The sequence below is a fragment of the Struthio camelus genome, chromosome 4 (genome assembly GCF_040807025.1).
Source record: "Struthio camelus isolate bStrCam1 chromosome 4, bStrCam1.hap1, whole genome shotgun sequence".
Taxonomy (NCBI): Eukaryota; Metazoa; Chordata; class Aves; order Struthioniformes; family Struthionidae; genus Struthio; species Struthio camelus.
Genome location: NC_090945.1, coordinates 55,708,580 through 55,724,289, shown reverse-complemented (window position 1 = coordinate 55,724,289; position 15,710 = coordinate 55,708,580). Strand labels below are relative to the sequence as shown.

Genomic DNA, 15,710 nt, shown 5'->3' with positions numbered 1-15,710 from the left:
GATTTCCACAATAGGAAATTGCACAATAAGGAAATTCCATTAATTCACTTCAAAGAGTATTTTTATAAATCCTTTTGAGAAGTAGAAACAAAAATGTTTTAATTGCACTATTGTGCCCAAGAAGTAGGGAGTATGAAAGCCCAAACCAGACAATTTTGATAGGCAATAAACTGTTCTGCAAGCTATACAGGAATTTCTCTATTTAGTTAGGATTCTATTAACAGGTTTTTAAAAACTGCTTCAAAGACTTTGCAGAACATCAATGAAATGTTTCTCACTAGAATTACAGGAACTATATGGATAAAATGGTCATATAAAAGATGGTCTGTATGTTCTCAACTGCTGAAGAAAGATGCTGATTGAAGGCTAGTTAGCCCTAATCTCAGAAAACAGGAATATAAACCTATTAGTCCATAGCAGTTATGTAAAATGTTATGGCAAAGGCCAAATGCAAGACTACTTGTGCATTTCATTTTTTGGTAGTAAATGATATTTTGGACCCGCTGGCTGAAAGCTTACGCATTTGTGGGACCTCCTGATGAGCCCGTGAGAGTACTACCTCAAGACAAGAGAGCAATCAGCAACATGGGTTAAGTTGCACTTTCTTTCAAACTGAAAGCACAACGCCACAAACAATTCATTGAAACTCCATTCATCTTCATTTTAACTGATGTTATTGTTGTCTCAGGTTTGCAAAGTTCAGAGCAATTATTTCACCTAATTGCAAGGATGCAGGAGTCCAAAGGAACAAATGAGTGTCTGGTAACAAAGACAACATGGCCTTCTTTATACGATGGGATTATGTGCACCATGCTGGGTGAAACTGTGGCATGACTTGGCCAATTTAGCCATCCAGTAGAGCGTGCACAGCAATATTGCGATCTATGGAGGGTGACTGTACAACTACCAGAACTAGCCTCCCACAGGGGCCTCCCACAATTTGATTTAGTTTAGGTATATTTCTATTAGCTTCACTTGGAAATATAGCACTGAAAAGGCTAATCAACATAAAATTTACACTTAAAGAAAAAAATCCAAGTGAATTACCACACCAAAAAAAAAAAACCAAACGAGTAGTGGTGACTGGGTAGGTGTTAACATCTCTCTCTCTCTCTCTCTCTCTCTCTCTCTCTTTTTAAGTGCAGACTGGACAGATAATAGGTGCTTTACATGAAGGGGAAAAAAAAAGTTAACTGGATAAATCTGGAGTTCTACCCAAGTAAATTGTTTGCCTTATTCTGCCAAATAACTATAAGCTTGCTCAGTGTGCAGCAAATTGAGAATACCAGAGAAGACTCTGCTGAAATGAAGAAGCAGCAAAACATTGTTCAAAGTGGTATTCAGGCTTGACACAATGGACTGGGTTTGCAGGCAAACACCTCTTTCAGAAAACAATAATATTATCAGGATGGTATTTAGCTATGCTATTCAGTATCCCTGTCAGGAGCAGTGAGAACCACAAACCATTGCCATCAGCCTTGTCATGAGAAATTTTAATATTCTGACTACAGTTCTTATTTGCACCATTTACTGAACATCACAATAATTGCCTTCTGTCTGGTCAGGTCACTATTAAATTGTATACATAAAAGCCTAAAAATAATACCAGGAAAAATTAACATATACAAATAAAAAAGCTAATCTTGAGTTGGAAATTCAATAAGACACACTAAATAAATATTATCCTAGGATTAATTTATGTTTAGAGAATTTTAGCCTTGATACTATCTAATAAATTTCCAAGACTTTTATAGCCTATTCGTCTTCTTTGTATCTCCCTTGTGTGTATATTCTTAGATCTTGTTACCAATTTGTGATATGATCTAAAGCCAGCAAGATATTAACAATTCATTTGTTTTCTTTTGAAGAGATAGTATTTCCTTTGCATCCAGCCTCTCACTTTTTCCCTCAACTTTGGCTGCTTACTTTCAAGATTACTATACAATCATATAACTTACATTTAAAGAATTTCATAAAAATCCTACCTCTAGCATTATAACGTCAAAATTCAAGCATTCGAAGGTGCCTGGCTGAAGATGGTCTTAGCAACCTTAATTTTTGCCCTTAGGCATTCGCATTGGGCAATTCAAGAATGCATCATAAAGATATACATCAGGTCAATCTTGATATGTTTTTGGTCTGGAGATCTTATTTCCCCCATGTCTCCGAACACAAAGAGGAAACACATCAGGTCATGAACTGGAAAAGCTCTATTTCTTTTAAGTTTGATCCTTACTGGTGTGATAAAGGAGTTAGTTAAAACTGAACCAATTCATATGTTTAGAACAAAACACATTGTAGATATTCCCAGAAAAAAGGATGCTTTGATTACTCCTAAATCAAGCCTTAAAAGCCTAAAGTTAAGGTGATAGCAAAATCCAAATATTTTTACAAGGAAAATAGGTCACTAGCCCTAACTGTTATTACTGACAGCACACAATGTTACCGCAATGAAAACAGATGAGATTCAGCCCCTTTTTAGCCATTTTTGCCATTTAGGAGCTTATATTGTTACTTTAAAGAGTAACACTGTGTGTGGGGGGGGGGAGATTGGGTTTGTTTTGTTTTGTTTTGCCCTGTGCATTGCTGCATCTTCAGCTGCCTGCTTGTCTTCCCAGTACCAAGCTCCTTTGTGCCTGGATTTACAAACCGGGGTTGTTGTTTAACGCCAAGTCCCTGTGGCACCACCGCTCTGCACTGCGGACACCTGGCAATTTCTGAACACAATGGTCTCTGTCCCACACGTTACATTCTTGATTTTGAATGTGTCACCGCAAACACGATGCAAAGGCAGCATCTGTCAGAGTATTTCTAAAAACACTAAGCACCTACTTCGTTCTGCTTTGAAGCTGCAGCTTCTATACCCATATTATCAGTAGTCTGCAATGATTTTAGGCTACTCTGGAGCAAAAAGAGAGCAGCCAAGCAGCACAAAATTAGCTGGGTTTGGACTGAATACATCTGTTTTGTGTTATCAGGGCAGGGCAAAGCAATTGAAGCAGATGCTCTCCACTTCCTCTGCCTCTTAAACCTTTCATTTCTCTACGCGCGTTTCCTCCCTTCTACAGTTACTGCTCTGCCCGTTGCAGCCTCTGTCTCCACGAACCTTTCAGCTGAGGCGGCCTGACGCATAGGCTACCTTTTGGAAATAAACACACAGCCGGAGGGGTAAATACCATTTTAGCCTCCATAGGGAGCAGCTGGTACACAAGACCTCGCGGTGTGCCACCGCTGCCGGGCCGGGCGCGTGCCCCCTCCTCCCCCCAGTGCCGCCAGTCATTTTCACTAATGGTCTTGCACCATGTAATACACTTAATTCCTTTTATTAGTTGCTGTTCATAAGTTTTTTAAGGTCCATATTTTATACAATGCAATTAGTCTACCATGACAGATTTTTTAAAAAATGTGGGGCCTTATAGTACAGGCCTGGGTTAAACAGCTTTGCTGATAGATACTGAAGAACTTATAACCACTTTTAAAAAATTCTCACCACAAGGGTAATATTTTCTTAAAAGGTAGTCAGGGAAACCCTGGAATTAAGGCAGGGAAAGATCTTTTGGGGCCAGATTTGTACTGTAAACACAAAGCTCATGTATATACTCAGAAATCTAAGTTCATACAAGCTCTTTGTGATGCTGTGTGAAGCACATAAGCACAATTGCATATTACATATAGATATTCTCAATTAGACAAATTTGCAAGCTTGGATTTACAAACAGCTCAAAACAGGAAAAGTCACAAACCGTCTTGCGGCAGGATGCTCCTGGCTTTGCAGGAGAGGAGCCCTTGCTTTTCAGAGGCGAGCCTACTGCAGGGCTGGCAAGACGAGCTTGCTCACCCCCAACAGAAAGGGAGCTTTTACAGAAAGAGCTGGCTCAGTTTCCTCCGCTATCTCTGATCTGCAGCCAGCTGGACTGACTTAAAATCCTTGTTAATGTTATGTATTTCAGATGGCATTAAATTCCTCATTCTTGTCTTCCCTGCCTAAAAAATATACTTTTTGAAAAACGGAAAGTTATTAAAGCCCTGTTTTTAGACTGTGAGGGTGTTCATCTGAACTGAGGACATGCACTAAGGATAATGCAAAATATTCTGTTTTGGAATTATGTTTGTTGATTATTACTGGCAGGTGTATAAATCAAATGCATAATTTTTACCCTTTTACACTGCAGTTAACCGCTCACAAACTTTAGAAAAAAATGAAGAATTTTATTTTTCTCTAAATTTTATACCCTGCACTACCATATTAGAGTCCTATTCTTCCTTGTACTGGGTGGGGGTTGCAGGTGGAGACTACTATGGCATACAATGAAAAAACTAAAGCACTCTACTCCTCTTCCATACAAGACAAGGTGTAGATACCAGTGAAAGTAACAATATTGCTATGACTATAAATCATATTTTGAACTAATCTTTAAAATGATCTGACACTAAGTAACACAAGCATAAACTGGTGTTCATATTATGCACATGCATGCAGACATCACACACGTCCATGCTTTTTGAAGAGTAGCTTTTTTCTAATTCTTCATACAAGAACTTGAATAGGTGACTGAATTTTTCCAAATATAATGTATTCCATAGCACTGGTTTACAGTTCACTCCAAAACATGCACTTTTTAATTCCTGTTAAACCCACAAATGAGTTATATTTGCAAAGGAAAAGACTTCAGAGGCGCTTGATTGCTATACCCTGCTGAAATTCACAATTACGACACTGTGTCCTTTTACAAGAGAAACTTAATCAACAAAACAGCATCAAAAAATCAGACTCTGAAGGGCCCATCCTCCTAGCCAAATGCATGCTTTTTTATTTCTGAACATAAAATATGACTCCTTCTTGCAAGGGTAGTGCCACACTCTCGGGAGAAAAGAGAGAATTGTTTTGGAAAATGACACAGAGCATAAAATCCAAACGTATCCAAGATGTTAAGGCCAGGTTCCTAAAGACTTCAGGACTAGCAGTGAGATGGAGCTTCTCCATTTCTGTAACCTTTCACAAGATCTTTCAAACCCATGCACTCTTCACAAATAGGGTCTCCTGAACTTCATCTGATTTCAGCTGCATAAACTTGCCATCTTTCATGTTTTAAAATAATTTTATCTAAACAAAAGCATTCCTTTTTAGTAACTTCCTTTCTACAGCTGGTTTTGCCTAAACACATACTCAACGTGCATGCTGTATTTTATTTCTGTTCGGACAGTTTTGATTTTAATATTCTATGTCTCATGTCAGCCAAGTAAACTATCCAGCAGAGAAGTTATTTTAATAATGAAATTTAGGAATTCATTATTCATTAGTCACGGAATGGAAAATCACTCAAAAACCTTAGGACAAAACAATCCCAGGAATCATTATTACATAACTTCGTTAACTCAGCAGGGTATACTGAAGGCAGCAGCTCCTCATGAAGTGGTTACTCTTAAAACCTAACAGCTCTCTGTTAGAAAGCTAAGTCAAGCAGGCTTGCTCGCTAGCTAATGTCAAATTACCATGGATAGACATTAATGGAAAACATAAACTTTTCAGAATTTCATTACTGCATTAACATTAATATCTACACTCTCCTGCAACACTAATGAAAATACTAATCAATGGAGCTAATTCAGGTGACTAAGAGAAGCAAAGCCAAACCTAATGTTACCTATAAATGGTACATCTTGTCCAATGTATAAGATAATTATCTTACATTTGCAACACATAATAATTTATAATTGGTCCTGATGCAGTTAAAAATTGAATTTCATAAATTACAGATGATGCCCTCTTTCTTTGGGGTTATATTTGTTTACAGCAGCTGATCTGATCACATCCATCTCCCAGTTACCATTTGTTACTTAGGATCATGTCAGGATTTTGATGATGAAGGTTTGCCAAAATCAAACCCTACAGAGCCACAGAGCATAGCATGAACATAACCTGTGTGTTCATTAGGTGGAAAAAAATACACTGAAAACATAAAATCAAAGAAACTCAGTATCTCGGTTTGGAGGAACTAATGATGCTCTTTCAAGCACAGGCAATACTCAATTACTTTTGACACCATACTTACTTTAAAAGTTACCCTGGCTATGACTTCCAAACTAAGCGAGAAAAAGTTTTTACCTTTACTTGACCCCACTTCTATTTGTTCTGAGGGGAAAGAGTTCTGCTTTGTGGAGAATATTATGACAGTAATCTGAGCACTAATTATACAACTACAAAAATACCGTGATTAAATAGGACTCCAGAAGTGAAACATGACAGATGCTGCATTTCTGATGTTACTGCAAAAACACCTCAGATCTGGTCATTTCATGCAAAATTAACAGGAAAATACTTTAATGAACTCATTATTGCTTTCCTATTATGCTATAAATCAAGCAAGTCAAACTGCCAAGTAAAATTGCGGTTCTATTTTAAATATCTGAAATGAAACCAGCATCAGTGACATTATGAAATTTACCTTTGATATGTGTCTGTTGCGATTATGTCTTACAAATATACAAATAAGTGAACTCATTTGTGTATTTATATTTTAGATGCCTATTTTACAGGTTTATAGGTAGGGGAGCTGTTTTGTTTTGTTATGCTTTTGCAATTAAATCAGAGGAAGGGTTTGTCTTTCAGGAAATCAGTTCTGGTCTTTGTGATTTTGTTCAAACTTAATTTTCACATTTTTGGATTTGTCAAACAAAACATTCAAAAGTCAATCAAGAGAGAAGAACTGATGCCAAGGATCATTCACATGGATCCTCATATCTAGTGAAATCAAATGCACTAGGAAGTAGGTTTATGCAGCTGTACAAACGCCAAATTGTGTCAGCCTCAAGGAACAGCATGTGAGATCTTTTAAGTAAGTAAAGTAATTATTAGCATAAATCATTGTGACATTCACTAACTTTATCTATTATTATCCTTTGTATTATTTCATAATATTTAAAATTTTTTTATCAGAATTGTTATTTTCTATATAAATATACTGACACTTCCTGAGGACTTCCATTTCCATAAAATTAGGAACGAGTTTCTCCAGTTTGTTCTTTTATCACAAACTATGAATTAAGATTAAGTAATAATTCTAAATATGGAAAGAAAAAAGTGTCAAAACTGAGTGGGGAGCAAATAGGAAGGGCTTATATCATGGCAGCAGGCACAATCTGCTTTTAGGTCAGCGGATTATTAAGGAAGCTCTTTTGTAACTTTGCCAAATGAAAATGATAGGCCCTGGAGTACAGGTTAGCACACAAAGGGCCCACTGTTATAAGAGAAAAATAAATCAATCCTGAAAGAAAATAAAAAAAATGAATTCTAACAGGTCTTTTCATATCATAGATAAATTTTAATTTGTTCCTTGTAACTATGAAGTGAAATTAAAGTGGTATCAGTATTTGACCTGGGCAAGCTCTTTGCATTCCAGCTGCCCATATTCGTCCAATTTGGAAGTGCCTGAGAATGAGAATTACAGGTGACCTGATCCCTGATGCTGCACAAGCACTCAGCACACCCCAGACTTATGGCGAATATTAACTAAATATCTAACAGGCACAACCAACTTCATATAATTGGCCCAATCCAGCACATATTTGACCCATCAGTTTACTTCATAACCTACTTATTATTTCTTCCTCCTTAAAAAATGAGAGAGAAATGCTGGCTTCTTCGGCAGAGTCAAAACTTATTCCAAGCTTAAACTGAGAAGGACTCCTAAGCACTGGAGATATCCTAATATGTCTCACAAATGGGCCCACTAGGTGCCTTCAGCCCGAAATGAATCTGGAAAGTGAAGGCTGGGATATGCTCTCTGCTGTGCTTCCCACAGATTTATTTAGGGGCCGTTATTGCTGGGCCCTGAATCTTTTGAGATGAAGCAGTCACTTCTGCAAACACAGGGGTGAGGATAGTTACCTTGTTCACTGTACACCTCCATGTACTGCAACATGCAAGAGCCAAGCCTATGAGGAAAAATATTCATTCCCCACTCTTATGTTACAGACCTAATTGACTTCTGATATTTTAAATGTGCATTTTTGAAAAATTGACAAATTGCTTTTAATACCCACCTTTGAAAGCTACACTGCCCCTCTCCCCCACCTTTATTTTATCTTTCTGCTTAGCAAAGCAATTGAATTACAGTTCTACCTGATTCTTTCCTTCCTAGAAAAGGACATACATCATGAAAACGGTTTTCCATGGCTTTAAAATATCTTATATAGCAAAAAAATATTAAACATTAGTTGTCCTGATATCATAGTTTACAACACTTCTTACAATATTCTTTTTAAAGTACCCACAAACTATATTATAGTCATAAGCAATGTGGGATTTGGGGGACACTTGCTCAAATCATTCTCTCCACCTCAGATCCCCCTGCCCCAGTTCCTTCACCTTTTGTCAGTTTTAGGGTCTGACTGAGATAAAGAGTTGGTACACGTATAGAAAAATATGAAGGAAGAGGAAGGCTTCCAGGGTCCCTGTCCTGGGATCGTAGGATAATGTAGGTTGGAAGGGACCTTTGGAGGTCTCTCGTCCAACCCCCTGCTCAACCAGGGCCAGCTAGGAGACCAGATCAGGTTGCTCAGGGCTTGCACCGGTTGGGTCTTGAAAAACTCCAGAGATGGAGGCTGGACAGCCTCTGGGGGCAACCTGCCCTGCTGCTGGACTGTTCTCACGGGGAAAAGCTTTCCACTGAAGAAATGACTATAACAATCTAAAGCACTGCTTTCTACTCATAATGGAAATATTGACATTATTAGGATAGTACCATTTTAACTTAGCTAGCACATCCTTTAGGTGTAGGTGGCATCTAAACCTGGTAATAAGTAATTACTTATAAATGGAAAATGAACTCAATCCATTCAGTTCTACATTGCACTGAACACAGTTCAGAAAGAACAGAGGAAGGGGAGTGAATATAAAACATAATTTGTCCTCTAGTTTAGCAAGGCAAACATTGGAAAACAGGTAATGGCTACTACCTAGATTAAGACTATTAGTGTCACTATAATTTACCACAATACTTGAAGATACTGCAATACTAGTACAGTATAGTCTACTGAAATTAATGGGACTCTTTTTCAGTGATTGCAGTTTCAGGGATTTGAATCAGGCCTAAGAAAGTCATGAGAATTAAAACCCACAAACCATTGTATACTCCAGCTTCTTCCAGGTGAGAAACAGAAGTTCCTGTCTTAGATGGTTGTAATGCTAACCTATTAAATTGAATGTTTTAAGGACAGGCTGAAAGGTTCTGCGCACTGTCAACTCAATCTTTTTAGGTAAGTTTTTTGTTCATCAGGGTGACTGTAATGTCAATAAATGAAAAAAAAGCCTGCAAAAAATCATAACCCCCTTACTAATAATACCTTAATCAATCTGCCTGTTATTTGTGGCGAGGAGGGTTCCACTGAGTGTTTCAAGCCCTGGTCACTTGACAGGTTGCAGAGTATCTCCCATATTTCTTTTTCTTTACAAGTAAAATGTTTGTGCAAAGCTAGAAAGCACTATGGCAGAAATGTGCTGTTACACAAAAGTTACAACAAATCATCCTGGGAGGGGACCAGGTTTAGCTAGTTATTTAATCTTGCAAGTTTTGCCACATGAAGGCTTAGCCTGAAGAAATCCAAGTTATCAGTCATCTGTTTTCTGTAAAAATATAAATATTTAGCTGCTTCTGCCTTTTACTTTAGTTTCACTTTATTCTTTTAAGTCCTGTGGGTCTATTTATATTTCTATGTATACACAGTCACATAAACACGCACACATGCATGCATACACTCTGATCTGCACAGCAAGGACATTTGGAATATCTGGTGGTAGGTTTAAATTTGGCATTCTTTTCTAAAGATACAAGTAAATATTATAACAAGTTTACCTGAGAGACTTATAAAAACAAATAAATTTGGGGCTCATAACCGAGATTTGCCTGAGAATTTTCACATCTTGTACGACAGAATTTAGGAACATTTTGTAACATTCTGCAGCTCACTGAAAAAGAGTTCAACACTTACAGCTTCTGAGAATTCAGTCATTTATTTAGATGTCTAGATAGAGACAGAAGAACCTGCATTTATCGTTCTGTTTTCTGTAATCTTGCTCAAGTTAGCCAGGGCCACATTCTCTAAAGCCATCAGATTTACACGAGAGGTGCACTGGGCTTGCTTGTCCAAACATAAATAGTTTGCTGCCCCTCTTGTGTCTGGAGAAGGCCATCAGAAGGGATAGGGAAAGAGGAGGAAAGCTGAGAGGGTGCATGCAAGTATAATTTTTTCTTCACCTGAACCTTGAGGCATGACTAGGTGATAGAGACTTGTGTAAAGAGGCAGCAAAGCTTAGAGTTGATGGAAGGAACGATGTGGGGGAATCCCTGTGGAAAGAAGAGTTGAGTTTTTGCAGAGAAAGCTATATGATACAGACAGGTATATACTGACTACAATAAATCTCAGGTAGTCCAGGCAAGCCCAAATCTGAAGGGATACCCAGGACAAAGGCACAGCAATTGTGAAACCAAATGCTTGAGACCTACTTTAAACGAGCCATCACTTGATTCGTTCTTCTGCAGAATGGACCTACTTCGTTCATGTAGTGAAGAAAGCATCACAGCACATACCTTACAGTCCCATTGTCAAAACGAGTGAAATGGAAGATATAATTTGATTTTCTTTCTGTTGTTCTTTGCGTCATTTAGCTGTATCAGCCTATGAAACACTTGAGTAGTTCATGTCATTTGTGAGATACACAGTAATGTCTGTAAGAAAAGGTTTTCTTGATTTTTTTTTCACACAAAATTAAGTATCAAAAAAATCCAAACTTTTTTTTTGGTAACAAAACACATACTACTATTTTGATTCATGCTCAACTCATTGCAAGAATATTTTGATGTTGCTTCTGGTTCATTTCGTCAGAAAAATATGCGCTAACTGGAGTTTTTGAAAGCCTTGCAAATGACCTGAAAAAAATTGTTTAAAGATTTTCTTAGCTTTAGTGTTGTGGCAGATGTAGCAATGGATGCTGAAGGCTGCTACAAAGTTCCAAATGTTGCAGCAGAGTCATGTTTTTCTTTGCAGAGGTTTTGTGCCAAATGGTGGAGGGAAGCGGAGAATTTAAACTCTCCTCTAATAAGATTGAATTTGTTTAGAAACAGTGAACTTCAAAATAGCACTGTTTCTTTTAGAGGCAAGATGATCTGTGCAACAAAAACACTGGAACAGATTCTCAGAACAGTACTTACGCTTGCATGTGACTTGCATGACACGACTGATTTAGTTGTCAGTATATAGAGAAAAACATTTGTAATACTCAATGACCTTTTTATTGCAGGGCTTAATCAACATAAATACCCATGAAATCATTACAACAGTGATGGTATTTATAACGTGCATCTCCAAGAACAAGTCTTACCTCTGGACCTTGAACGGGGATACCAACATCTCTTCCTATAATTTAGGATCATGTTCAGAAAGTGGAAGAGTCCTGCTAAAACCCTATTTGAAGATGTACGTCCCTGCTTCCCAAAGCTCAAAGACCTACTGGCTTGCCTCCCGTTTTGCCTCCCCATCCTGCTGCAAGACTGCTGCTTTGCCATATATCTAAGTGTGCCACCTAGCACCTATATATCTAATGTCTGATGACCGATCCTTAGCTATATAAATGCACTCGATCTTGTCTCTAGCAATGAGATGTGTTTTGGCTATACTTTTTGATGGACTGTGTAGAGTACTCCTTCCTCTCTTGCAAAGATACCTTCTAAGAAGACATAGCTGGCAGGCTGACAGTTTGCTATGTGCATTATACCAAGACAAACTCTGATTTTCTCTACCACAATTCCACTACTAAATCTTCAAATAGTCAATGATTTTAAATATATTTCAGCTACCATATTAACAACAGTTAGTTTCGTATTTCAAGATTCCTGTATATTAGTGTGATCAAAACTATATCGTTCAGTAACTTCTCTACTTCTCTACTTTGTTTTGTTTACAACTCCCCTCTGAACTTAGTTTTAAAAAATACCTATAATCTAAATTGTGCTCTGATTAGGTCATAGCCTCCTGGCCATTTTAATTGTCTAAAACTGAGGGTACTACTAAAAGTTGCAATTCCCTTATCTGCTCTTCCAGGCCACCCCTCACCTTCCTTGTGTCAGCACTACGGTCTTCATATGGCGAGCCGATGGCGACCTAGCTGAACACGGTCCCTGGAAAAGGGGAAGAGCTCAGCAGGATCCGTTCCCTAGTCTGCTGCACTGTGCAGCTGTGCAAAAGGCAGTGATGGCCAAGCAGCGCCAGACAGAGGCAGGACAAAAAAATTGCACAGCTTTTTCTTTTTTGCAACAGCCTGGATTTATGTTGGTGTAGAGTAACCATATAACTGTAACCTTATTGTTACAGACTAGGTTACGCTGATTTTACAGATATAGGATTTGACGGCTTCTGAATTTTTTTCTTCAGGACACCACTACAAAGAACCTAAGGGAATCGGAATCTTTGTAATTTAGACGGTAAGGGTCTAAAAGAGAGAAGTATTGTCAAAAAAGAGCAGTCAAGAGCCATGTCTTGCCCCTCAATTCACATATATCCTTGTTCGGTTTTGCCACTCCGTGCAGCTGATGAAATGCCAGAGATGTTTTTTTATGTTAAAAGTTTGTAGGAGAACCTGATAGCATGAGCAAATCCATTGCTAATTTCTTATATTCAGTGAAAGGAGTTTAAGTGCCTTGTTTTCCTGGAAGGGAGCTCATTCTTTCCCATGTGAAAATTGGATTGTCCTAGTGACAATTACTTACTTTCTTATTAAATTACTTCTGCATGGTAAGATTTAAACTAAGGGTAATTTTGTGTCACAAACCACAGCACATTTTTATTTATAAGAACTATTACTGGTGACTGAGGAGGTGGTGGTGAAACCCTGATCTCGAGTAAAGATAAGATTTTTATCTGTGAATAGCACTGAGTCAAAATTAGAGTTCAGGTTTGGGTTAAGATCTAACAACCTTGACTTTCCAAAACTTGCTTCAACAGTGTTTCAATAAAAGTGTTACTTAGGGTAAATCAGATGTTCATATCAGACTTCTTAGCTTAACCATATGAAAACCTAGTCATTTGTAAATCAAGCCCTCCCTGACTGGGATTAAGCTATGTGAACAAGTTGATTAAGGGAAGTGCAACTCTATCTTTACCGTTCAGCTGCATGAAAGGTTAATTCGAAGTAGCTCTAAAAGTCATCCTAGACCATGCTCTCTCTTCAACTTCTTAGAAAATAGCAATAAATGGCAATTGCAGGATTTGAGAAATTACAGAATCAAAGCAATGTGGGTCATTCTTTACATCACTCTGAATGGGCACACACCATATTTTAACAACTAAATATTCCCTGCATTAAACAGCCAAGATGCTGCAGTCATGTCAGCTTTTCCAAAATTGTACAACTATTATGAGATTCCTTCTGCAGTGCTGTTAATTTCCCAAACTGCCTAAAAACAACCAAGGAAACTTTGTTTTACCTCAGACACCATACAAAAGTGTTGCCTGAAATTCATCAAAGCTCAGTGTCTAATCACGGATGCTAAGTGGTTGACTAGAATTTTGTAAAAGTCTGTGGTTCAGACAAGTTATTCAGCTTTTCTTCATAATATATTCAGCTATTTCATGTATGCCTTTGAAATATGTTTTTGCACACTAAAATTATTCTAGCTGTTGAACATTAGATAATGGGATTGATCTGTGCACAGTGCACGGCATTGAAGGCTTACTCAGACACACATCCCAACCTCTAAGCTAGCCTTTAGAATGGACTGTCCACTGACATCAAAGGACACAGCCCGCATAACACAGCTAAAAGAGAAAGCTACTCTGAAAGCATCATTCTTTTGCAGATGTATTTTCGAGTCATTTCATTTATCCCCTTCCAAAAAAATTTGTTTCTTTTTTTTCTTCTCTGACATTCACTTTAATTTCACATTTTCTTTCAGCATTTCTATCCAAAATCCTAGAATGGGCATGCAACGTGGACCAAAAGCTCGACCCCATAACTAGCACAAAAGCAATTTTCCATAAATATTTAAATGAATATGTTATGGTTACTTCTTTTGAAGCATTCACTGCTTTTTCAGTACTGAGTTCAGCTTCTCCAATCCATAAGATGGATTCTAACTGCTTCAAAAATTTATACAATATTAAATCCTATGCATTTGTATATACTGTTAAAGGGCTACTATTAGAAAGTCATAGAATCATAAAAAATACAACTGGAAGAGAACTTCAAAGGTCATCTTATCTGTCTCCCTCTCTATGATAGAACTGTCATACCATGAAACATCAGAGAAACTGATGTTTCTCTAGCTCTTCTTAAAGACCTGCCCAACTGCCCGAGGCCAAAATCACTTAATTCCTGTGCTACTTTCCTTAGCATTAAAAATTAGTTCTAATGTGGAATCAAAATCTTCCTTTCACTTGAGCTCATTAATTCTTATTTGTGCCCAGCACAAACACAAAAGATACGCTGTTCCTTTCCTCGGGGTGACAGACTTTTTTGTCCTTGGAGAACATATTAGGTAGTCTCCTGTTCAGGCTCATTCTTTCCTCCATTCTTTCACTGTAGGTGAAGGTATTTTACGTCCATGTAAGGGATGGCACATGCAGAGAAGGCAGTTACACCACAGCCCACGGGAAACTGCTTGCACACAATATGCTTGTGAGCAGGGCTGCCATCCAGAGGGACCTAGACAGTTTGGAGGAATGGACCTATAGGACCCTGGCAAAATTCAACAAGGAAAGAGGCAAAGTCTTGCTCTTGGACAGACACCAGTCCCTGCAGCCACAGGGGCTGGGGACTGCCAGGCTGGGGAGCAGCTCTGTGGAAAGGCCCCAGGGTGCAGGTAGGCTGTGAGCTGAGCGTGAGCCAGCAGTGCGCCCCGGCCACAGGAGAGCAACAACCTGTATCAACAGGGGCATGGCCAGCAGGGTGAGGGAAGGGGTTATCCCTCTCTATGCAGCACTCATTAGATCACATCTGCAACACGGAGTCCAGTTTTGGGACATCCTCCCCCCACACCAATACAAGACCGGCATCAGTAAGAGGGAGTGAGTCCTGGGGAGAGCACCAGGATGGCTGAGGCTGGAGCACTCGCCTTGTGAGCAGAGGCTGCGGGAACAGGGCTTGCTCAGCCTGGAGAAGAGATGGCTTCGGGGGGACCCAACGGCAGCCCCCCAGTGCCTATGAGGACGAAGCCGGGACCCTCCCAGAGGTGCAGGGGGGTAGGACAAGAGACAACAAGCATCAACTGAAACAAGAAAGGATCAGACTGGAGAGAAGGAAAAGCTTTTTCCCTGTGAGGACAGTCCAGCAGTGGAGCAGGTTGCCCCCAGAGGTTGTGCAGTCTCCATCCTTGGAGGTTTTCAAGACCCAACTGGTAAGACCCTGCGCAACCTGGTCCAATCTCCCAGCTGGCCCTGCTTGAGCAGGGGGTTGGACAAGAGACCTCCGAAGGTCTCTTCCAACCTGAATTATTAATGTTTCCTTAATTTTTCCATTACTGGATGTAAACTAATTAGTTAAACTACCTTATACAAAAATTACTGGTAAAGTGGGATTAGGTAGAGAGTATTATTACTATTACTGAATTCAGATAAGAATTTTTCTCAGTGATTTACCTCTTTACTACATTTCATTTTGTATTTGCACTGCTGTTGGGTATGTATTGCTGGTTTTGAATACAACTTTAAACTAAACG

General features: G+C 38.8%; 1 protein-coding gene across 4 annotated transcripts in view; it reads right to left on the bottom strand.

Moving 5' to 3' along the window:
* The window catches only part of DLC1 (DLC1 Rho GTPase activating protein), a 233,323-nt gene that overhangs the window by 171,599 nt on the left and 46,014 nt on the right, over window positions 1-15,710 (bottom strand). The window lies entirely within an intron of this gene.